The sequence below is a fragment of the Protopterus annectens genome, chromosome 5.part1, assembly GCF_019279795.1.
Source record: "Protopterus annectens isolate FY-2018-M chromosome 5.part1, PAN1.0, whole genome shotgun sequence".
Classification (NCBI taxonomy): domain Eukaryota; kingdom Metazoa; phylum Chordata; order Ceratodontiformes; family Protopteridae; genus Protopterus; species Protopterus annectens.
The window spans coordinates 25,692,306-25,717,305 of NC_056736.1; positions in this window are offsets into that span (position 1 = coordinate 25,692,306).

Consider the following 25,000-nt stretch of genomic DNA (forward strand, 5'->3'; position numbering starts at 1 on the left):
TGTTAAAATACTGTAAATATGCTCCCTTACACGGACCCTTAATTCCCTGGTGGTCATCCCGATGTAATTTTCTGTGTTAGAGGTGGGGAGTTTTTGTTACGAAAGCGGCTAATTAAATAGTATACGCTATAGCAGTTTCATTTTTTTCTTCCTGCCTTCCTGGACGTTTGGATTTTACATGTGGACACATGCACACAGGCACACATGCATACATGCACACATGCAGACATGCACACGTGGACACATGCACACATGCACACATGCGCACGTGGACACATGCACACATGGACACATGCACACATGCATACGTGATCACATGCACACATGGGCACATGCACACATGCACACATGGTCATGTGTACACATGCACACATGCACACATGCACACATGGACACAGACACACATGCACACATGCACACATGCACACGTGAACACAGGCACACATGCACAGATGCACACGTGAACACAGGCACACCTGCACACATGCACACATGCACACATGGGCACAGGCACACCTGCACACATGCACACATGCACACCCCGCAGTATACACACAGAGCACTACTGAGTTACACTACTGTTTCTAGCATTATCAGGACTATTATAGGTTATGTTAAACACACTCACCAGCATGGATGGCCTGTCTTGCTGTAACCCTGGAGGGACCTGCAGAAATGATGAGATTAATGTCAGTGGGCACAACTGTGCCATTGATATTGCATATGATACAGTGTACAGAACAGTCAAGTGTACATATGGCATATTACCTGCACGCTCCATGTTGTGCTGCTGTGTGGAACCAGCCTCCATCATAATGCAGGTGTACTGCTGTTGGTGTTCTGGGGCTGGAGCCACAACACTTAGGAGTAGCCCCTCCAGTCTGGTGAGGGGGGGATGTGTGGCCACCTCACCTCCTGTGACGACCTGTTGCCTGTGGATATCTGATGCACGCTGCCGGACACTTCGGATTAAATCACTGCAGTGATGTCGTACTTGCTCATATGTCCTGTTATGCGTGCCAATATCATTTACCCTACGGACAAGGTCTTGCCACAGTGCGGCCCTCTCCTGCTGATTCTGACTGGTGCGGGAAAGCAGGATGTCATACTCCCGCACCAGGCTCAAGTGGATCTCCTCATCTTCCGCCACAGAGTAGGCAGGGTTACACTGTTGCGCCATCTCCCTGGAAGAGAAACGAAATAAATGTAAGCAAACTAAGAACGCACCACTGACGACCGCTAAAGAAGGTAGATGAAAAGCAGGCTGTTTAAGGTAGAAGAATCCACAAATGAGCCGTTGGCTAAAAGCTGACACTCTTTTATTCCACTCAATAACGTTAAACACCAAACACTAACAGTGTTTTTCGTCCCAGTCACTACCGGAACTTCATCAGACAATCACTTCCTGTCGTAACAGTACTTATATATAAAATAGTATACCAGCATTGTTAATTGGATTAACAATTAAGGAAGGAATCAGTGTAAAAAATGCTTAGATTCTATTTTTCTAAAAACTCCAAACATACTGTTATTCTGCTAACCAATGAAGGTAACACTTGCTAAAACCAAATATAAACATAACAAAACAATTGTAGGCATATATATCAAAGTCGATTAACTTCTTTTCTTTGAAGTACTTTAGTCCCAATTGAATTTTTAAAAGGTGGCGAAGCGTTTCCATAGGCAATAATTCCCCATTTACAACATTGTGAGTAAACAGCTTCACTTCTGAGTGGTTCCCTATTTAAAGTTATAAGTAAAACCACGCTTGATATGGTGTAAACAGTGCATACGTAACCTAGTCTTTCCATACTCCAATAGGTCCTCGATGCCACCCTAATTCACCAGATTGCATAAGCCAGTTAATGCAACGCTACATAAAAATTGTACAAATTAAATAATCTCAGCTCACATTCTAAGATCTAGCTGTCAAAAAAATGTATGTAATATGTATATGTCAACAGTTGATCTATCCACCATCTGCAATAACAGACCCCCCCATCTGGAAACGGCAGTCCTGTGTGCATGACAGTCTACTCCGTCCCGTAACATGCAAGCAACTCACCAAGCCTGCAGGATTTGTCACTTGTTTCCATACTCGCAAGTTCAGTGGACCGCAAAAGCCACCCAACCCTGTGTTGCACAAAAGAGCGAGTTGGATGACCATAGCACAACTGCGAAGTCCAACTGCCACACAGTGTGTCTGCAAATATTTTATCTGTTACCTAAAGTGACAATCCACCACGCCAAAAGATGTCTCCATGTAAATAATCGCCTGTGCATTACGCATTCTAAACAATGCGCTCAAATAGGTAACAATAGTTGCTTGTTGTTTTACGCTGTCCTACAATTTTACGTCTTGACTCGTAAAGTGTCTGACAGTGTACTATAAATCACAGCAAAATTACGAAAGGACCTGCAAAAGTCGTTGCCTACCATAAACCGATCCTATGTGTCATGTCCAGATAGGCAACAATCACGCATAACATCTGAACTTAAAAATAGTCAGATCTCCCAGGTTACTACTGTTTGCTACCAGGGTGAGCACATTAATGCCATGCATGAATTGCCCTCAAAATACAATAAAATGAAATAAAATAAAATACAGTTAAATACTAAAACCCACACCTCCCCTTAAAGTGTGTTCTTATAACATAGTTCAATTACTAGTAGTTACCTAATTTTGAAATAATATTAAACAAGCAGTTATAAAAAACTATATGTATATGTTATTTAATATAAATATACTAAAAGGTAATATTTTAATTTTTCAAATATTTAACCCACTCTGAACCTAGTTAATTGAACTTTATACTGTCAAAATTTTAAACTTTTAAAGTTTGACACCTACACTATAATTAGTGTTGTTAACTGTGTTTTATATTTTATTTTATTTTAATTTTGACTTTTAGATCTATCTTAGTAGATTTTTAATTTTTAAGATACATGAAATAGAACAACTTTCATTTAGGCCTGGATAAGTACACGCCATTAACCTGACTTGCCATTTCAGTTCTCTTCTCTCCAAGTCTAGTTTCAAGATGATGTCATTCACCAACCCTTCATCGTTAAAGTTTTGCCTAGTTTGGTCAATTACCATAAATTTGAATTTGTGATCCGGGTACTTCGTACAGTGCCTGGCTAGGGCATTGTCATCCTTATTTTTGGCAATTGCATAGCAGTGTTCATAAATCCTATCACGGAGCCGTCTATCAGTTTTGCCCACATAGAATGAAAAACATTCTGTACACTGGGCCAGATAGACTACTCCTTTAGAATTGCAATTGCAGAATGTGTTGACTTGAAAGGTTTCATCCCTAATGTTAAACCTTTCTGAAGTGTTTATATGTAAACAATATTTACAGCTCCCACATTTTGTTGTACCTCTTTTAAGTGGTTTAGTTTTACTTTTTGTTTCCAATAATTTTTTCAAATTGTAGCCCCTTCTATATGTAATAGTTGGGCCGTGGGCAAGAATGTGTGTTAAGTCTTTATCTAATGACAATGACCGCCAGTACTTCCTAACTATGTTGCCTATATTTGATGCCTCAATACAATATGTAAAAGTGAATGCAGTACTAAAATTTTCTTCAATTTTGCCCTCCCTATCACTAGATTTTTGTGTTACAACCATTGTAGTTAATGAAGGGGTTTGCTCAGAGTTACCATTGTACGCTGAAGTGGTGTTAGGTTTAACTTGACCTTTCAGAATTGGTACATAAATACCCCTATTTCTTTTTTCAATGACCTCCTTAAATATACCTTTTAGAAATAGGTCCGGATAGCCTCTATTTATAAACATCTCGTGCAACCAATTACATTCTTCATTAAAGTCCTGATCAACTGTTACCATTCTGGCGGCCCTGACTAGTTGTCCTTTGACAACTGATTTCTTTTGATGGTGGGGGTGCATGCTTGTAAAGTGTAAATAGCTGTTACAGTGAGTTTCTTTCCTGTGGATCTTTGCCGTGTATTTGTCCAAATCTTTTGATAAACACACGTCAAGAAAGTTAATTGTACTGCACTGAAAGTTTTTAGTAAACTTTAGGAAGTGTGTAGTTGAACTAAGGTAGTCCACTAGTTGGTTAGCATGTTGTTCGTCCCCCTTAATAATAATGAATATGTCATCCAAAAACCTTTTGTAACAAAGGATTTGGTTCATCCATACACTATTAAGTAGGTGTTCGTTTTCCCAATGTGCTAAAACCAAATTGGCGAAACTCGAACCCATAGGGGAACCCATAGCTACTCCCACCTTTTGTCTGAAGAGCAGACCCTCAAAGAAGATAAAGTTGTTTGCTAAAATAATCTCCAAGAGTTGTTCAACCAACAAACATTCATTGTCTTCTGCCCCCTTACTCCGGATGAAATCAATTACCCACTCAGTCCCTATGGCATGTGGGATGCAAGAATATAGTTCACAGATGTCAATTGTTAGAAAGTTTCCTGATGCATTGAATGGTGTGTTCTGAATGCATTCTAAAAAGGACCAAGAGTCCTTTAAAATCTGTGTTTCTAATTCTACATATTTTTTAAGGATACAGTCCACCATTTTTGCAGATGGATACGTTATGGACTGCCTTGCATCTACCAAAGCCCTGAAAGGTGGATTAAATACATTTTTATGTAACTTTGGTATACCAAAGATCTTAGGAATTCTGGGTGCCAACATCGTGATGTAAGTGTATTGGTTGATGTTTATGATTCCATCTGTGTAAAGGTCACTAAAAAACATTTTTATTCTGTTATATGCTTGGTTGAGTTCGTTTCTGCTTGTCTCCTTATATGTGTCACTTCCCAAAATTGAAACCATAATATTTGAGTAATCACTGTTGTAAAACACTGCTATCCCCCCACCTTTGTCAGGTTTCATAAGCCTCAACGGTAGTTCTCTAATTGTATTCAATAAGTAAATTTCTTCATTTGACATGTTTGCTTTGTGGTCACTGTTGTTAGGGTGTCTGTTAAGTTCCCTAAATTCACTAATACACAAGTGTTCAAATAAATTTAAAGTGTCATTGTGAGGTGGGTTGTAAGTGCTGGCTATCTTAAGTTCACTCGTATTGTAACTGTTGTTACCAAACATAATGTTTAAATTTAATTTACGTGTGAACATTTTAAAATCTAGAATTAGTTCAGTAATATCACATTTTTTTGTTGGAACAAAGGTCATTCCCTTAGCAAACAATTCCACCAACTTGGAATCAATGTGACATTCAGTATAATTATAAATTTTAAAGTCATTTTTGCTGTTTGATATAACTTCAAACAATTTTAGTCCTGGTGTTGGTTGTTGCTCCTGGTGTTGTATCTCCGTTTCTGACCATGGGGGGGATTGGTTGTCCAATTGCTCCCCCTCCCCCCCTGGTAGTTTTTTTGTCCACCCTGGTTATGTCTAGTAACATTACCAAACTGGACATTATGACTTGTTTCTGGTTGGTTGTTAACATCATCAAAGGTTTCCTCATCCATGTTCACATGGTCAAGGGGTGTTACATAGGTGTTCGTAGTAGATCTAACTGACCCATGCCTGTTTTTATTTTGCAGTTTTGGGTAACTGGGACCATTAGGTTTTGTTGTAGAGTTGACTTTGTGGGGGGGTTTGGGGAAAGCTTCCCCCTCTCTATACGCCTTGAGGTCCCTCTGTAATTTTTTCAGTTTGTTACCCTTAAGCTTGACCATTTGTTGGGAAATACTATTGAGAGTTCTCTCAAACTCAAATTTGTATCTACTGAAGTCCATATCGTTTTTTATCTCGTTTTCCAAGTTGGAAATTTTGTTATTCAAATCTTCCAAAGAAATGGCATAATGTTTCATCATGCACCTTAAAACTTCCAGGCCTTGGTTATTGTACAGTTCAGTCAAGTCATTAAAAAAGTCAGAACCAAATACAAGACCGGTGGGGTAAGAGAAAAGCCTTAACCCTTTAGGTACAATTTTTTCTTGAACACATCTGTTTAGATAGTTTAGTTCTAACTGTAACTTTTTTGCTTTAAAAAGTTTATTGTCAAAGGTCTTCAGTTTTTCAGTTAAATTACCCATGTTTAAGTTGTTATCAAACTGTTCAGTACCTGTATTTTGTTCATCCATATTCAATTCCACGTTAAGCCATGACCTAATGTTAAAGTTGTTATCCAAACTGTTAGGTCTCCGTTCTGTGGGTTCCACAGGCTGTCGCTGCTCATTTTGGAATTTCCCCTGCCTTTGAGGAAGCTGTTGATAATTACTGTTGGTGTTGCTAGGTGAAGCAGAAACCCTCGAATGTCCGCTGGAGTTGGAAATGGTCACATTGTCCACCTTCTCCGATAAGCGGTCGAGGCGTACATTAATTAAGTTCAATAGTTGAGTCAGGTTACCCTGCGATTGATTTTGGTCCCCTTCATCTTCCATCACGAAAACGGCAGTCAAATGCAAACAACAGCAACGAAATAAATGTAAGCAAACTAAGAACGCACCACTGACGACCGCTAAAGAAGGTAGATGAAAAGCAGGCTGTTTAAGGTAGAAGAATCCACAAATGAGCCGTTGGCTAAAAGCTGACACTCTTTTATTCCACTCAATAACGTTAAACACCAAACACTAACAGTGTTTTTCGTCCCAGTCACTACCGGAACTTCATCAGACAATCACTTCCTGTCGTAACAGTACTTATATATAAAATAGTATACCAGCATTGTTAATTGGATTAACAATTAAGGAAGGAATCAGTGTAAAAAATGCTTAGATTCTATTTTTCTAAAAAACTCCAAACATACTGTTATTCGCTGCTAACCAATGAAGGTAACACTTGCTAAAACCAAATATAAACATAACAAAACAATTGTAGGCATATATATCAAAGTCGATTAACTTCTTTTCTTTGAAGTACTTTAGTCCCAATTGAATTTTTTAAAAGGTAAACGATTTCCATAGGCAATAATTCCCCATTTACAACATTGTGAGTAAACAGCTTCACTTTACGAGTGGTTCCCTATTTAAAAGTTATAAGTAAAAACCACGCTTGATATGGTGTAAACAGTGCATACGTAACCTAGTCTTTCCATACTCCAATAGGTCCTCGATGCCACCCTAATTCACCAGATTGCATAAGCCAGTTAATGCAACACTACATAAAAATTGTACAAATTAAATAATCTCAGCTCACATTCTAAGATCTAGCTGTCAAAAAAATGTATGTAATATGTATATGTCAACAGTTGATCTATCCACCATCTGCAATAACAGACCCCCCCATCTGGAAACGGCAGTCCTGTGTGCATGACAGTCTACTCCGTCCCGTAACATGCAAGCAACTCACCAAGCCTGCAGGTTTTGTCACTTGTTTCCATACTCGCAAGTTCAGTGGACCGCAAAAGCCACCCAACCCTGTGTTGCACAAAAGAGCGAGTTGGATGACCATAGCACAACTGCGAAGTCCAACTGCCACACAGTGTGTCTGCAAATATTTTATCTGTTACCTAAAGTGACAATCCACCGCGCCAAAAGATGTCTCCATGTAAATAACCGCCTGTGCATTGCGCATTCTAAACAATGCGCTCAAATAGGTAACAATAGTTGCTAGTTGTTTTACGCTGTCCTACAATTTTACGTCTTGACTCGTAAAGAGTCTGACAGTGTACTATAAATCACAGCAAAATTACGAAAGGACCTGCAAAAGTCGTTGCCTACCATAAACCGATCCTATGTGTCATGTCCAGATAGGCAACAATTACGCATAACATCTGAACTTAAAAATAGTCAGATCCCCCAGGTTACTACTGTTTGCTACCAGGGTGAGCACATTAATGCCATGCATGAATTGCCCTCAAAATACAATAAAATGAAATAAAATAAAATACAGTTAAATACTAAAACCCACACCTCCCCTTAAAGTGTGTTCTTATAACATAGTTCAATTACTAGTAGTTACCTAATTTTGAAATAATATTAAACAAGCAGTTATAAAAAACTATATGTATATGTTATTTAATATAAATATACTAAAAGGTAATATTTTAATTTTTCAAATATTTAACCCACTCTGAACCTAGTTAATTGAACTTTATACTGTCAAAATTTTAAACTTTTAAAGTTTGACACCTACACTATAATTAGTGTTGTTAACTGTGTTTTATATTTTATTTTATTTTAATTTTGACTTTTAGATCTATCTTAGTAGATTTTTAATTTTTAAGATACATGAAATAGAACAACTTTCATTTAGGCCTGGATAAGTACACGCCATTAACCTGACTTGCCATTTCAGTTCTCTTCTCTCCAAGTCTAGTTTCAAGATGATGTCATTCACCAACCCTTCATCGTTAAAGTTTTGCCTAGTTTGGTCAATTACCATAAATTTGAATTTGTGATCCGGGTACTTCGTACAGTGCCTGGCTAGGGCATTGTCATCCTTATTTTTGGCAATTGCATAGCAGTGTTCATAAATCCTATCACGGAGCCGTCTATCAGTTATGCCTGCTTTTCATCTACCTTCTTTAGCGGTCATCAGTGGTGCGTCCCTGGAAGAGAACACAAACATGATATCAGCAGACCATGTCAGCAATATATGGCACACATACTATACATGATACTCATGTGTAGTGATATACTACTACTCCCATATGTTGGATGTGTGTGTGTTGTGGTGGATACACAGGTACATGGCCAGATATCAGTGCTCAGCCAACACCTGTGGAACAATACCTGCCACATTCCACACAACATAGTAGCATGCCCCATCGGTCAGCACACACTGACAGGTGCAATGCACAACCTCACTCTGGGGGTTCATCCCAAGGTACTGTATGTGGGACACCATCTATTACTGTGATTTGGACAGAAGTTACTCAGCCTGGATATACATATCCCACCACCACCACCAGCACAGTAGACTACTTTGATATGTATGTGATTAGACAGTTATTCACTTGCTGGGACTGAGATGGTATCCATGCAGCACACTGGGCCAGTGGAAGCCACAAGCCACACTGCTGACCCCTTTGCAAATGCTTACCATGGACATGCCATAGATTGCATGGAACTTGCACACACATTTCTAACCCAGACCCCATGCACAAAGGTTAGGCATCCTGTCCGGTGGACCCCAGACAGAGGCAGATTGTATAACAATAGCAGGAGGCTACTGCAGGACAGAGCACATTCACATTAAGGGAAGGCATCTGTGGTCAGCACTGGTACTACGCTATGGTCCGTCATAACAACGGCCACGGCCTACTCTGGGAGGGAAATGGACACAAACACTATGGATGACCACAAGGCCATCTTCAGTTATGTTACACATATGGACCACATGCCTCAGATATGCTCTGTGTTAATACACACCTACTTAACATTCACCAAACACACGGATATTGGCAACAATCTTGCAGACATGTTCGGTGCACGTATCCCCCTTCTCCCCCACCAGTTGAAATATTTATCACAGCTGGATGTAACCTCCCTATCATCTCACATGTCCAGGTGAGGGCCGCCCTCAGCAGAGAAGAACACACAGCATCACTGTGACCTCGTGGTATCCCTGGATGTGTGCTACCGGCACTCCAAGAGGACATACAACCGCATATAACACTGATAGTTTATCTTGGCCGTACTGCAGGATATGTACCTGGACAGTGGCATACAGCAACAGTGGTCCCACACCACTAAGGGGGCACCTTGACTGACCCTGGGAATTACCACATCATATGCATAACGGGCCTGGTCTGCTAAGCTATGGAATTATGCAGTATGGGATGCATATGCAGTGACATCGGGTACCTGCAGACACTTGTTCCCAGCCAGTGTGCCTTTGGGTTGGGCTGATCCTGACTTTTGAACCTGGCTGACCTTTCAAAGCAGTCACTACAGCCATTGCTGGGTCAACGCACAGACAACTGCTGCCAGGATCATGGCCTAAGATTGATTGACATGTAATGTATGGTCATCCCCTTTTGGTGGAACTACGTACACACAACATATCACATGGCCATACCTATGGATACAGACCTATGACACATTTGGAGGGTTCACAGTATGCACACTATTAACCTGCTACTTTGCATTACCTCTGTTTGTCGCGACTGGTTGCGTTACCACAGCTTCTGCTTGCTGCTGCTACTGTCAGTGCTGACAGCTTCGGGTGACAGAGTCACAGTGTCTAATTTTTTTTTTTTGCTCTCTCTCTCTCTCTCACTTCTCGCTCTCCCTCTGTCTGCTTACAGACAAGGCAATGAATGTATTGCATGTGGGGAGTGTTAGCACTGGATGCTTTTGTAGGTATCTGCATAGGTCCATGTGATGGCCTCTGCACCAATTGTAAGCCAGCATTTGCTAATTGCATACATCCAGTTGTGTACTGATCGCAGTTCTCACTGTGATTTCAGGTCAGTGCTATAAAAGGGTATGTGGGATAGGCGTTGCCCTTTCATATTGTGAGGGCGAGGACCATGCTGGTATGCTGTGGACAGTGTTCTGTGAGTGTAAAAGTTAGTATCTCTCTCATGATTCAGGCTGTGTTGTATATTCACATTTCTCCATTCCTCTCTCATGGTCCCTGTAGCAAGTGTGTATGCACATTGACTCCTACAACTATATATAGATATATATATTATATATATATATATATATATATATATATATATATATATATATATATGTACATATACATACATTTATATATGTACTTTAACTGACCTTATTATCTACAAGCTGCCAACTAGCATGGCTGTTTCTGTTCACGCACTACTATTATGGAAATCCAGTAGTTTTGACAGTAATTTTAAATGACATGCTTTGTGTACTACACATCCTATATTCCCTTTACATTCATCCCTACTATTACATGTTATATTTATTTCAGCACAATGCTTTTGTATAAGAGTCATGGCTTAGTGGTAGGTCGTACAGACTAATGTTTCCAAGGTCCTGGGTTCGGGACTGACAGTGGGATTTTATTTTGCTTTTGAACTGAGTACAGGACCTGTCAATCAAAGTGACTAAGGCACTTTTATGCAGCTGTAAATGGGTTAGCGCTGGTTTGCGTGGAGTTCACGCATGCGTACTGGCGGTTAGCTCTGCGCACACAAGCGCACACCCGCTTACAACCGCTTAACGGTGTTTACTCTGGCGCACACCCGCGCTATTTTCTTTGAAAGAAAAGAAAATGGGGAGACAGGAAAGTGGTGAAAAAGGGGTCACAAAGAGGGTAAGACAGTAGGGAAACAAGCTTGGGATGTGCAGGAGGGATGTAGGTAAGGCCCATAGCTGCCCATTTCTTCATCAGCAACAGCTGTGCATATGTATGTAATTTGGTGTGACATTTGAAACCTTCCACCCCTGAGAGAGGTGTCAGGACAACAATAATACTTGTTGTACAGCCAATTGATAGGTTCCATGTCCAGCAGACATGTGTACGGAATGGGCAGCTATGTATGGGGCGTAATTTTTTTGTGGGTACAGAGTGCCCTTTTTTTTTTCAGGTGAGAGTGGTATGTCAGGTGAAGGAAGTTGGTACAGCTGGGGAGGTAGGTTGGGTAGGTAAACAGACAAGACAAACAAGACGCATACAGGGGCGGTGTATGACATGTGTGGGGGGGTTACACAATTGACAGGGATGGAGGTTTGGATATCCAGAGCCCATGAGCCCACAGATGGCAACAGTGGAACTGATATCCCCACCCATAGGCAGTTGCCACTGTTCGTTCACTGCCCAGGACGGGGCTGTGCTGGGGGCTGTGTAGGCTGGGCAACAGGCATGCCCGTTAGTTGTGCCACCCATGCCTCGAGCTGGCATAGGGGCTCGAGAACAGAGTCCCGAATCTCCCTACGCACCACTGTCCGGACGCTACGGAGGGTGAATGGTGGTTCTCCTCTGGCCACACTTGTAGAGGGAGGGCGAGCCCCATCCCCTGCAGCGCTTCCACCCACAGGTGGCACAGGGCCACCGGAGGAGGGTCTGGACTCGGCACTAGTGCCAGGTGCACTCGCCAGCTGAGGTGGGAGAGGTGGGTCCGCTGGAACCCGCCTTCCCTGTCGTCCTATGTTTTGCATTATGTCACGACAGTTTGGGTTAATGACATATAATACCATTCACAATTAGTTGTAACAGCATGCATTAGTATTCCCATTAACCAAACACCCAGATATTCACAACATTGAACAGCGTGCATAACACATGCATAATTTGAACAGAAATACACAGTCCAACAACATGCAGGGTTAATTGATGGCAACAGGCCATCAGGTGTGGATGTATGAACAGGGCAGATGCATCAACGGACATGCAAATATATATGACCCAACAGGACAAACGTCCAGGGGTGTTAATTGTGAATGCACATACCATTTTCACGTGAAATGGGTTACATGTGGTTATAGGGTGGGGTAAAGAAAGTAATATTAACACCTTCGAATAACAATACATATGCTGTACATTTCTAATAGCTACAGTTATATACACACTACTGTTCTAACTACAGTTTCCTATATGATAACTATTTCAACTTGGTGATAGGACTGTTAATGCAACATCAATATTTTATTTTATTTATTTTATTTTATTTTACATTTGTTAATCGGGCTAGTCCAACTGGATACATGTCCATTTTCAGTGGAGGCCCGGGGAGAAAAGCTCCGCTACATACTACTAAACAAGTTAAAAATAAACCAAAATGCAGAAATACAAAAATATACAATACTATAGAAACATAAATTAACCTGCTGCAAGTTGTAAATGCATTAGAGTTCAATATAAGGCTTAGCAGGGAACAAAAATTTGAATGAACAACTAGGATATTCTATTGCAGCATTGAAAGAAGTTGACAAAAAAATTTAGATATATATCGATTTAAAGAAAGAGTCACAGAGACACTTACGAAGAAGATATTCTAGTGAGCTGGAATTGAGAAAAAGAAGTAAGGGAATGAAAGAATCAGATGGCAGGAAGGAAAAAATGGTTAGTCAGGGTTGTTACAAGAGCATACACATTTTATTGTTCTTCATACACATTCATATCTAGCTTTGTTCAGCTTCATCATCCTGCTACATTTGCTTTATATAGCTGTAGACAAGTGTGGATGTTTGGTATATCAGACAATCATCCTATCTGCATATTGCAGACTGAGAGCAACATATCCAGATTTTGAGATACACATTCCAGATGCAGCAACACTTTGAACAGATTTCGTTGTTTGGTTTTGAATCTCACATGCATTTCATTCTGTCTTGACTGCAGTATACTTTATTCAGGGGTTATTACTACTGTATTGCTGGATTCATGACACTTTCTCACACTCTCTCACTTGCTTTCATTTTACTATTCAGGATGGTACTTACTTCTAGGCTTTATTGACATGTTTTACCTGTAGTTATTACAATCCTTTCCAGCAGTCTCATTTCTGTCATGTTTCAGTATTTCCACAGGGATATATTTCACACATGTGATTTCATCATCTTCTGCAGCTATACTTTTCAGCCTGCTGCAGGTTGTGTACTATTTTCTTACAGGTAGGGCATTTTTATTTCAGAATATATGTCAGACAGTTTCATTTTTCGGTTGAACTTACAGGTTGAAACACACTTTTGTAATCAAGCAATACTTGCAGACACTTTCACACTGTTACTTGCAGATTTTATTCCTTACTGACTACACTGCACTCTTTTGCTGACTGTCATACTTTTATATTTCTTTAGTTACTGGTAGTGGATTACTGACCTGCCTGGTGGCGCAACCGCACCAGCCTATTGCCATGGGCTCTGCGGTTCGCAGAACGGACACCTGCAGCTGTAATATAAATGAAGTAATATTGGAATACACATCTCCATAATATCAGCTAGTTTAATTTCTTACATGCATAATTAAATGTTACTTACTCAGTAGTGGGGCGTTGGGTGTTTGCCGGGCCTCCTGGATCCAAAGGTTCAGTTGGTCCTGCTTGCATCTCTTCAGGTCCGCATGGTGGTGATGGACCTGCTCACCAGTCCTTGGAATCCCTGTGGCACTGGTGAGATCATGAGCCAACCGGTCCCACGCCTCGGCCTTGTATGCTCCCAAGAGGACTTGGCCCTGCATGGGTTGGGCCTCATGATTATGGACTAGGAGCCAGACCATGTATCTGGACTCCTCAACACCCCACCTCTGTGCTCGAAAGCAACTACCCTCTCCTACTCCTGTCATTCTGCCTGCAGGTCAGTTCTACAATTGTTTATGTTGTGTATTCCCGCCTATGGGGCTTATATAGTCCATTTTTCCCGCACATATCTGTGATTGGCCATTTTGGAATTGTATCAACTTCAGTAAACCTGCATTGTCATGCTCTAGTTTGTATTCATTCCTATATATTAGCTATTATTGCATTTCTAGGTACTGCTGTCATGGCTTAGTGATTCTGTACCTTGACTATGGTGTATAGTATCCTGGGTTCGAACCTATCCACTGCTTTTTATTTTTCATGACTGTCTAGACATGCTGAGGGGTGTGTCTGTTTAAAGGCAGTTTTGATACGGCTTGCTCAACGTTGCCCGTCGGTTAGCTTGTTTGCGGTCGCAGCTCGGCATAAGCGAAGTCGCTGCTTTAAGCCTCATTTGGCTATCGGCATGCATATTACGCTCAGCTCAGTTAGAGGCACATAGATTTAGTGTGTTAGACCACTTCTCAGCTACGGGCACTCATTTTGCACCAGTTAAACCACTGCTCATCTACGGGCAGATGCACTCACTCTGTTAAACTGTAACTCAGCTATGAGCACATCTGGCATTTTTTATTCTTTTGTTACCTCACATATCTTCAATATAAATGGGCTATTTCATTACATTTTACATAAATTGTGGTTTTATGTGTACATATTTATCAGGGACTTGTTTCCTGCTTATTTTGCTAAAAAAAAAAAATGGTGTTGTGGGGGCTTGAACTATGAATGCCTGCTCTTCAGCCAACATCTCTACCGCTACGCTATTGCTTCCTGGCTTATTTTGCATATTTAGTTCTTATATGCTTTCCCACTGACTGCTAACTGTAGCTGCGCTATGGGCACGCCTGCGCAAATGAGCGCACTCACGGTTAAATATTTTTACAATTTAAAAAAATATATAAAACGTGTTTATTTATATGTTTTCTGTTCATAGTCTGTGGGGGCATGTGTTGTGTTCTGTTTATTCACATTTCCGTGGACTCTGTCATCGGTATTTACTTTGGGTACTTTTCCTCTTCTGGGGGCGTGTCCGCTTACAGGGCTCGGCCTACGGACACACCCCCTACTGTCTTACATGGACCGTGTTGGCCTTAAGTGTGATTCAGCATGCTCTCATGAATATGGAGGCTTCGTGAATCCTGCTCCTTGTCTTTAAGTTTTAATCATAATAAAACAGAAACATTATTAATAAATAAAAAGTTAAATTCTTTTTTTAAGAAATTATATTACGTTCAGTTGGGATAATGAATAACTTAAATATTTAGTAAGCACCATAAAATACCTCGAAAGGTACAACAAATACTAATTATAAAATATCACTAAACTCATTATTAAAATTAATAGAAAATTGGAATAACATTTAGTACGGAAGATAGATTTACATTAATAAAACTGATTATTTTATTTTATTTTATTTTATCAAAAAATATTGGACTATATACGATCATCAATTTTTATTGTCCTCCAATAAAATTATTTAACAATTAAATTCTATATGTATTAAATTTTTGTGGTATCCTCAAAAACCAAGAATAGGAATTGATTGACATTTTAAATCTTGGGTAGATGGTGGAATTGGTTCCCTAATGTAGATTTATATGCTAAATCCACAATTCTAAATATAGTAAGTGACTGGGTAAAGTCATCTTATACTTCAAACTGGAAATCACTACATGAAGAGCTCTTATTTTCAAATAATGCAACTGAAACAAATACAACTTATAACTCAAAAATTAATGTTTTATTGGATTATAAAAGATTTTTAATGAATAATAGAAATTTTCCTACTCCTATTCCATATGTTAATTACACTTTAAATATGTTTAAGAAAGTAATGGATAGTAACCACTTACTTAAAGCTTTATTGATTTTGATGTTTCCTATAGCACATACAAATAGCTGCATGGAATCATTTGATTTTAAAAAAATGTTAGATTTTGAAGAGGGCAACTTTAAGTTTTTGGTATGAGTTTTTAGATGGGAATAAAATGCTTTTGCCTGATCATTTATTGATTAAATATAACATAAATGAAAATAATGACTTAGATATTCTAATATATAGACGATATATTGCTAATGAAATACAGCCAACATTAAATATAAATAAAAAACCTGTAACAAGATTTTTTTTTTAATTTTTTCTTAAGATTAATAGTGAAAAAGCAAAAACTAAATCTTAGTTATCAACACTATATAAAATTTTAAGATCAGAAATCATTCCTTTTGAATCATCCTTTTGGGAATATTCAACAAATATTAATAATTAAACCTTTTCAGAAATAAGCAATAAGCTATCATTGAAATCTGTAAATTACACTCCCCCGGATTCACTAATCTTCTGTGCAGGACTAGTGTAGTCCTGCATGAAAGCACCCGTGTAGGAGGAGGACGGCAGCGCACCATGCATATTAATGAAGGCATGCTGCCCAACCTCCCAGGCATACATGGAGCATGGACGAGTGCAGGGGGCATGTCTGAGAGCAGAGCTCTCAGAATAAAGATGCCCCTGCAATGTAGAATAGCAGAAAGTAGAAATAAATGAGCGAGACTGCTCATAGGTGTCTGCATATCCCCACCAACAGTCCCCCATGTGTACAACAGCAACAGGCCATAAAAATCAAAAGAAGAAACCTCTTTATTTATTTTTTTTTAATCTGAGTACAGCTAACCATGGGTGCATGGGTGTGCCCATTGCTTAGCTATGGTTAAAGCAGCTTAAAAGGCTGAAGAGGATAACAAGGAAGATATATGCAAATGAAGCAGCACAGCAATAGTGTAGTGGGCAGAACATTTTCCTAATGTGCAGGCATTCCCTGTTCAAGTCCCACTGCAGCACAGTCTATTTTACATGGCAAAGCATGGTATAACCAATATTTTTATTGGAAAACCACTAAATAACATATATTTATGAACTGGAGCACTGCCGGAAATGCACATGTGAGGAGTCAGTGTCATAATGATTAAGGCAGTAGTAAGGAGGAGTAAGCACAGATAAGCAGTAGTAAGCATATGTAAGCACTAGTAAGCGTGTTTAAGTGTGTTTGCATGGGGGTAAGCGTTGCCTACACAGATTAAGCAAAGTAGAAGCTAACCGAATGTAAGAAACTATAACCTGAAATAAGCAGTGCTTACTACCATGCAAACCTGCTTACAACTGCCTTAAAGGGCCTTAATCACTCTGTATCCAATGGGCCTTTGTCTGCCCAGCAACAAAATAAACAGCCATGCAGGTCTCAAACCCAGGACCCTATACACCATAGTCTCAGTATCTACCAAGCCATCACAGAAGTAAGGAAGAATGAGGTAGTAGTAAACATGTCCTCACCATAGTATAACCAAACTGAACCTGTGAAAGGCAACAGTATACAGTCATATGTGCCATACCCATCTACATAACATAAACATGGGAACTAGAGTACAGCAGTAAGCCGAGAAGTGAGGTGTACTTGTAATAGAGTGTTGAATTCCCCAATAAAACAAAAGGACCCTACAGAGTGTATGTACACATCAATCAGGGATACTAGGCATACATATAAGGCGTAATGAATAATAACACAATGCCAAAAAGGCATTATAATGAATGTCTACTGTCAGCAACACCAAGCATTGCACAGTTCAGCTTAGGAGGTGTGAGCAATGTGTAGACCAGCTAACTCTTTGTGCCCAGTGGTATACCCCTTTAAACAATGCCAATTTTAGGTAAGCAGGTTTGTGCATAGATTAGCCTTTTCAAAACCGGCCAATCACAGAAAAGTGTGGGAAATCAGCCCTACTTAAACCCAAGAGGTGGGGAAACAGATCATAACTGGTTGTAGCTTCCTCTTGCAGGCACTATGGCAGTAAGGGAAGAAGGCGTGCACTTCTGGGTGCAGCGCTGGTGCATCCAGGAGTCCATGGTCATGGCTGGACTCCTAGTTAAAGACCATGCACAGAGACTGCTGCAGGGGCAGTACCAGGGCACCTAATATAAGTGAAGGCCTGGGATTGTCTTGCCCATGATCTCACCAGTGCCACTGGCATACCCCAGACTGGTGAGCAGGTCAGGCACCACTATGTCGACCTGAAGCGGCAGAAGTGAGACCTCTTGGAGGAGTGGTTCCAAGAGGCAAGAGCATCAGGGGATGTCCCAGCCATGTGTAAATATCAGTCCACTACCTGTTTAATAATTGCCAGCTCAGGTATATCATGGATAGGTATGGCCAAATATTCCTCTTATGGCCCCCACAGCTGCAATGGAGTGGGCCGTGAACCAGGAGGCCCACATTTGCTGCCTGGAGTGGTTACGACGCGAGGCAGGTTAGTAATACTCATGCTTTTACTGTCACAGGAAACAAAAATAAAAGTAGTAGTAAAGTAATTGCTAGTATAAAACCTGTATTGTTCAAGGCAAGTACTGCATACAATTGAGAATATGGCAGGAAGGGTCTCATATTGTTAGTATGGCAATAAAAGTGTAATACTCTGACAAAGCAAGTCTAACTGCTGGATTGTATGTGTATATTCTGGTATCATATGGTAATGTAGATTTTCAATCATGTAATAGTACTGTAGTATTAAGCACTGTTACCCACACCATGCACCAAAATGTGAATGTGTAGGAATGCCTGTATATGACAGGTGTAATCCCAAGAGGCCATTTAGTACAACTGAGAGACACATAGACAGTAAACAGGGGAAATGCAGACAACAAAACCTGAATAGCACATGCAACCTAGATGTTGTCTGTTGTTTTATTAGCACACACAGCCACGGTTTGAATCCTGTCATTGGTAGTAGTCTGCATACAGAATTATACACCACAACAGTACAGATATGTCCAGAATTTCTATTAAAGTGGCCCATATCTAATGTCTATCAACCTGTCCCCCTGGGAAATCAGTGGGATGATCCCAGATGCACAGGCAGCAAACAGGAAATACAACTGATTTACACACATCTATGACAACAAACCTGGCACACTAGCAATTCCCCAATATCTTATGTGATGAAGAAGCCACGTATGTCCCATTTACACCTCAACCTGTTAAGCTGTGGTCAGAGTGTGTACAGTAACAGAGTGAGATGTATGTGCATAATACTAATATGTAATCTGGAACCTTGTGTGGCAACAGTCAGGTAGTGCTAACAAACATTGCTCCCACAGGTACGTTGGATACGAACACTGTGCTGTGAAATACAGACCAATATAACCTGTACTGGTACCATCCACCCTGGTATTGTAGGGGATTGTGAGTGTTGCAGTTTCTCTGAATAATAAAGTATCACTGGTCACTGTCGCCCACACTGTGCTACATAATATAACTGTGTAGGAAAGCATGCATATGTGTGTGTCAGGTCACTAAAGGTGGAAGAGGGCAATTTTCTAGATATGTCCAGGCATACCAGCATTTGGTCAACACATGGCCAGAGTCTGTGCAGAAAGAGTTGGATAACATACTGCAAAACGTCAACCCAGAATCTGGCCATATGTGTACAAACAGATAGTGTTAACAAACATTCCCTCCACAGGTATACCAGGTAAGAGGTGTATACTGCAGGTAAAACTGGTTCATGTGTAATGATGTTGACAGCCATATATAGGTGTATAGGGTAGTGTAGTAAGACTTTTAAGGTTCAGATAACAGCACTGACTAGGAAGGTAATGTGGAGTACAGGAATATGCTACTTGTTAATTGACATATTTCTCTCCCCCCACCTTATCTCCAACAATAATCAACATACCCACCCCAACTGGTATGTTCTGACTCTGATAATGGCTAATTGTTTGTTAAATATTCTAATGGTTCCCATGCATGTACCATATTGAATTATTCCAACATTGTTGGCATGGTGCCATCAACGTACCTGCATGCTATTCTTATTACCATTGTGGTCTCATATATGCATGTGTTCTGTTTGCTATGCAACTGTTCCGTATCTGATGTCTGGGCTAATGGGAATATCTATGTATGCTGTTATACCTAACCCTGGAATGTGTTGGCTATTACTAACCTATATATGATGTTGAAATCTAAACACTATAGCATGCTTGGGAAGGCCGGTCCCAGTGGTCCCACCTGTCTTACCTTAGCTGGCCGAGGCACTGGGCAACATCATGTCTGGGGCCCAATCCCGCACCTCCCTGTCTGTTGGTCCTGCACCACCTTTGGGTGGAACCACCTCAGAGGATGGGGCTCACTCCCCCGGGAGTGGGAATGGACAGGCACCTGTCACCCATCGCCAGGTCGGGGTCGTGATGTGCAGAGCAATCAACAACCAGGTCGGTGATCATCTACGCCAGCTTGAGGGCCATGTGTCATGATTAGAGAGTCAGCCTGGCTCTTGCAGCTCAGACTCCAGCACAGCCACCTTTGGGGCTGTGACGGTGCCATGGTAACTGCCCATGGGTGGGGACCCAAGTCCCACTGTTACCACTAGGGGGCTTGTGGGCTTCCAATACCCCAACAACCTTCCCCATCAAGGTATTTACAGCCCGCATGTGTCATATACTGCCCCTGTATGAGTCTTGTGTGTCTTGTCTGTTAACTTACCCAACCTACCGCCCCAAATATACCTACTACCCCTCCCCAACATCCCACTCCCACCTGAAAAAAGGGCAATCTGTTCCCACAAAAAAATCTCACCCCATACATAGCTGTCCATTTTGCACATGTGTCCACTGGACACATGTAATCTGGTCTAATTGGCATCACAACGAATTGTTATTGTCCTCACCCATCACCCAGGGTTTGAGTGTCCAAACCTACCTCCAAATGTATATGCACAGCTGTTGCTGTAGAAGAAATGGGAAGCTATGGACCTTTCCTACATCCTTCCTGGGCATCCCTAGCTATTTTCCCTACTGTCTTTCCCTCTTTGCGCCCCTTTTTCACCACTTTCCTATCAACCCTTTTTCTTTTCATTTAAAGAAATTAGCATGGGGTAAGAGTGAGTAAGCAGTTTTAAGCAGCAGTAAGTAGGTTTAAGCCTGTTTGTGCAGAGGTAAGCACTGCCCACACAGGTTAAGCAATGTAGAAGCTAAATGAGTATAAGAAACTTTAACCAGAAGTTAGCAGTGCTTACCTCTGCGCAAACCTGCTTACAACTGCTTTAAAGTTCCTTAATCACTCTGTATCCAACAGCCTGTGCTCTGCCCAGCAACAAAAAAAAAAGCCTCTGCAAGGCTTGAACCCAGGACGCTGAAACTATAGACAAAAGGATTTACCACTAAGCCATGCCAGATCCAAATAAAGCTGATATTTTCAGAAACATATCATCTAGTCCAGTCATAGGTTCATAGGTTCATAGGTTCATACTAGGCTATCTGCCCGAGGGCATTTACAAGCCTAGCCCATAGTTTTGTAACTACACCCCTTTAGTATGGGGAACTATACCCATTATTTTGCTGTGCCTCTGTTGAGCAGTGACACTGAGGTAATCCCTGGGGTATATCTGCGATCTCCCATCCATTGGTCAAGATTTCTCTTGAACAAGGCCAGCGAGGTGCTCTGCCTCACATATACCGGGATTTTATTCCACAGCATAGGGAGTCTTTGGGTGATGAATCTATCCTCCAGCACATCCTATTAATAGCCGTGTCGAGGTTTAAGTCTCCCGCCCTTGTGAGTCTGGCGGGTCTAGAGTTTTTGAGGTGAGGCATAGTCATCAAAGCTGGGTTTGACATGGCCTTGTATGTTAGGCAAAGGTCACCTCTGAGCAAGCGGTGGCGACTGAATAGAGCTGGAGTTCTTTCAGTCGGGCAGCATAGGACAGATGTTTGAGACCCTTTATCCTTTTGGTGAGGAACTTTGTGGCCTCTCCAGCTGCTGCAAGTGTCGGGTCAGATACATTCGAATGGGGCATTGTACTCAATCATTGGTCTGATGAGTGATGAGTATAGGAGACTATGACCTCCCTTGATCTAGATGAGAATCCCTTCATGATAAGGTGGGCAATGTAGAAGGTCTTCCTAACTACTTTAGCTACATGGGTGTCGAATGACAGACTACTATCAACCTGGGTCCCCAGGTCCCTGATAACTTCTTCTGTGCTCAGTGGATTGCCACCTATTTGGTAGCTAGGGGTAACCTTGTTTTTTCCGAAGGGTATGACTATGCATTTTTTGGCATTTAACTTTAGGCCATGGCTCTGGCACCAGTTATCCGTTTCTGTGAGACCCTTCTTTTTTTTTTTTTCAAAACAAGTTTATTGTTTTAACATATAAGAGAAATATCATAACAATTTTATACAAATAATTAAAATAGGTATTATTATAATATTCAACAAAACAACTAAAGTATTTACAAAGACATCCACTACAATCAAATCAATTAATTAAACTAAAATACTGTGCTATTGAAATTAGAATTTTTTTAACAAATTTTGTAAATTATCCCATACAATAAAATGTGATGTTTTTCTAGTTGTTCTCATTCTAATTGTGCTTATTTCCATATGACACATTATATTCATAACATTTTTAAATTCATTGAACGAAGGAGGTGTATCTGAAATCCAATTTCTAGTTATTATTTTCCTAGCCACTGCTAGGATAGACCATAACAAGGGAAGCTTAATCTTTTAACACATTGAGGTACAGGTGTGTTGAATAATATAAGAGACTTAGAAATAATGAAATTATCTGTAAAAGAGCCTGCAAAAATTCATTAATTGACTTCCAGTATTCTTTCAACTTCATACAGTCATAAAACATATGAGCCCAGTCAGCATTAATTTCTACATTACATCTCTTACATAGATTATCTTTATTATTAATTTTATTCATCATCAAAGGTGTATAAAAGATCTATGTAAAATTTCCATGTATAAAGTCTCCAGACAATGGAAGATGTAGTTCTATAAGCAGATTCCAATATATATTGTTTATCTTGTTGAGTTGGTGGGTCCCCATTAATAGAGGTGAAATAATTCCAGTATGAATCTACATTGTAAAAGTTTCTTGTCTGATAATTTTATATATATATGAAAGTTTACCTTTATCAGAAACTTTATGCTGTAAATTTATTATCAAGTAATCAATCAGTTTTGGAATAGATTCTTTAACTGTTATAGACATTAGATCTATTCTATCAATGAGATGTTGTCTAAAGATCTGAACCTCTAACCAGCAAGTTTCTCTTAGATCAAATTCTTGTTTTAAGAAATCTAGATTTTTAACTTTATTATCAGATATCAGCTGATACCAGTACTTTAGATTATTATCTATAGCTAAATGAGCTCCTTCAGAAGTAGATGACATAAGCATACCCTGAGTATAAATTATAGGGAATACAATAAAATTCCATTCCCTATACTTAGGGTGCATGAATATAAAGTTACGATAACTAATAATAATATTTAATGGGTAACAGACCATATGTTTAGGTGTAATAGGTGAAGTACAAAATTCCTTTAGCAACCACAACATGGAGTTATTTATAATCATATTTTTATGTGTTAAGGAGATTTTCATGAAGTGCATACTAATTAGCTCCCAATAATCTTTCCATTTTGCGACATATGACCGATCTATTAATAAAGTAATAACTTTTATAATAGAAGAGATAATATATAAATTAAAGTCTGGAAAAGAAATACCCCTTGAGACCAGCTATTAGTATGTTTCTTTAATGCAATCCTAGGTCTATTAGGTGCCCATAAGAAATTTAACATTAGTGTATTCAGTTTCTTGATAGTTATTTTTTGTAGGTGAAAGTATTATTGATTGTATTAAGTATAAAATCTTGGGGAATATTATCATTTTAATAATTGTAAGTCTCTCCTCCATAGTAAAAAACATATTATTCCAGGTATTAAAAAGATTTTGTATATTAAGAAAACAGGTATTATAGTTATTATATATAATAGATTTAATATCTTTAGATAGTATTATACCTAAATAAGTTATCTGACCTGAGTTGGGTACATATTTAGTAAAATCACTAATGAGAGTATTTTTTCGTGTATATATAGGTAGTATTTTAGTTTTTCTTCATTGAATATTAAACCAGAAATACTTTTAAAATTCATCATTTTATCAAATAAAGACTGCATAGAAGAATTAGATCCTGCTGATGTAATTAGAACATCATCTGCAAAAAGTTGAATTTTTGATGTTGTATTTTCTTCTATTTCAAAACCCTCTATGTCAGTACTGTTTCTAATCAAATTAGCCCAAGGCTCCATTACTAAAGTGAATAATAGTGGAGAAAGTGGACATCCTTGCTTTGTACCTTTAAGAATGGGTATTTTTGTGAAACATATGTTCCTACCTTAATATAAGCCAGCGTTCCTTTGTATAAATGCTCAATTAAATTTACAAATGCATCAGAGAAATTTGTGCATTTCATTAAGGTAAACAGATAGTCCCAACTTACTGAATCAAATGCTGAACCTATATCAAGACTAATAAGTGTTAAATCTTTCTTTTTCCTATTTGCAAAATCAATTAATGTTAAAGTTCTTCTTATATTATCAAAAGTATTTCTATTTACAATGAAGCCCGTCTGATCTATGTCTATAATGCGAGGATAATTGTCTTCAATCTATCAGCAAAAATACTCATAAACATTTTATAATCAACATTAAGTAATGAGATGGGTCGATATGAAGAACATCTAGTTGGATCTTTATTAGGTTTTAAAATTGGTGAAATAAATGTATATTGCCAAGATGGGGGTTATTAACTCAGTTTGGGCCAGAATAAAAACCTTATGTATTAATGAATATGTAGTTTTAGAAAGGATTTTATATATCTCTGGTATAATACCATCATTACCCGGTGCTTTGTTTGATTTAAGCTTATTTATTTGTGTAATAACTTCTGTATATGAAATACTCTTGTCCAATAGTTTAAT